Here is a 1,917-nt window from a genome sequence, read left to right as displayed (position 1 = left end):
ATTCACTTTTTGAAAAAATAAACCACATATACCCTACCAGATTTTCAAAAAACAATTACATTCAATCCAAAACACATTATTCAGCAACCAAATTCTCAATTGCTAACCGAGGTCCTAAGCTGTGGAATACAATATTAAATAATGAGCTGAAATCTAATTATTCTTTAAACCAGTTTAAAACAAAACTTAAGCAATTACTGATGATACATGAAAATGAATTAAAGTTCTTCTAAAAAGCTTTTTAAACTAGCAAACAAAAACAAAAATTAACCTACTAATTACTCTTTAATATTATATTTAATATTCTAAACAATAGTCTGCTATTGTAAATGTATTTCTTATCTTATAAGTTTTGAATTTACAAACGATTTTTTTAAGTTTTATTATTTGAAATACTAATTACTAAAAATATTGTAAAATTTTATAATTTCAATTTTTATTAAAAAAAGTTATTGTAAATTCTTTTTGTAATATTAATACTTATATATCATCTTATTTTACTAATCAGTTCTTAAATATAAATACTCTTTGAATTACTAAATATTTTAAACGTTATATATTTTATTTTTTGCATTTTGTTAAAACATTTTATTTGATGAATATGCATTTTTTTGGGGGGGGCTTAATGATAAGATGAATTTTGTCTTCTTCAAGCCCCAGTCATGTAAATATTTGTTTTTATAAATTACGAGTGTAAATTATTTTCAATCGGCAAATACAATACTAAAAAAAAAAAAAAAAACAAAAAAAGTAAGTTTTCTCCTTTATATGATAATATATGAAATTCCTCGCAGAGGCAAAGATTACAAAGTTTTGATGCTTGGTTGTAGGGGTTGCATCGTGCTATTATTTTTCATGTAACAACAGGCTTTATATTTTTCGATTTTAGCTTCGATATTTCTTTGGAAAGTTCAGTGTCATTTTTACATTTGGGTGCATTGATATATTTAAGATGGTTGGCATATCTTAATTTAAAAGTGGTTTCACTTATACCGAAATAAACTTTGTTTTTGAATTGAGGATCTCCAGAACTTACAGTGGCTTGGTATACGATATTGCTAGAAAGGCATTGGTTATTTATCTATGCAGTTGCATTTTTTTGATGTTTCATTTTTATTGCTTTGTAAAATTTTGTTTTTATGTGCATTTATTAGAGAATTAAAAATTTTATGAAGTCTGTGTCCTACTGGAAAGTGCTGGTCAATTAAAGCTAAGAAACGATTTCCAATTTTAGTTTCAACATTTTTACTAAACGGGGGGTTGTACCATATAATTTTACGTTTGCGATGTCTTTTTTGATTATTGTTTATTTGCGGTTAGTAGGTGAGTTTTGAATTATATCCTAATTTACGTAAAGCTAAGTTTAAGTAAACAAATGGAAAAAATCAAAAAATGCTTTTTGATTTTTTCCATTTGTTGGCCACTTCTGTTTTCAAAAATAGCAAGTCCGTCGTCACAATACAAGCAAAAATTATTTTTATCGTAATATTGAGAGAGCTGAAACAATAGAAAAATACCAACTAATTCACAAACTTCAGCTCCATCATATGCTCCCATTGTGACATCAAATAATCTGCCTCTTTTCTTTATCCAAGTTTCATCGTTTTTAAAAATTAAAGATTTTCTTGGATGATATATTAATTTTTTATCGTCATCATTTATGACAACATGTTGTTCGGCGATACTGATTGCACTGGTAAGAGTGTTTTTACTAATAGATGGGTAAAAATTATTTATATCAAAAATTAGAAATTTGCAAAGGTGTTTATTTTTTATTTTTTTCAACAAATCTATAACAAATTGGGTGCTTTGCCATTTCAACTGTAGTTTATTTTTTAGTTCGTGAATAATTTTAGATAAAATAACTTTACTAATTCTTCCTACCTCGTTTTTCGAAGGATTTAAAAGGCGAACTGA

At 26.2% G+C, this 1,917-nt stretch overlaps 1 long non-coding RNA gene across 1 annotated transcript in view; it reads left to right on the top strand.

The window, feature by feature from the left end:
• LOC136090679 (uncharacterized) overlaps positions 1–1,166 on the top strand; it is a 3,533-nt gene extending 2,367 nt beyond the window's left edge. Inside the window, exon 2 of the long non-coding RNA XR_010643631.1 lies at positions 890–1,166. This is a non-coding gene — a long non-coding RNA (uncharacterized LOC136090679). The remainder of the gene's footprint in view (positions 1–889) is intronic.
• The last annotated feature ends 751 nt before the right edge of the window (positions 1,167–1,917 follow it).

This window comes from Hydra vulgaris, chromosome 14 (assembly GCF_038396675.1).
Source record: "Hydra vulgaris chromosome 14, alternate assembly HydraT2T_AEP".
NCBI lineage: Eukaryota > Metazoa > Cnidaria > Hydrozoa > Anthoathecata > Hydridae > Hydra > Hydra vulgaris.
The sequence above is the reverse complement of the archived record's forward strand: the minus strand, read 5'-3'. Positions and strand labels throughout refer to the sequence as shown.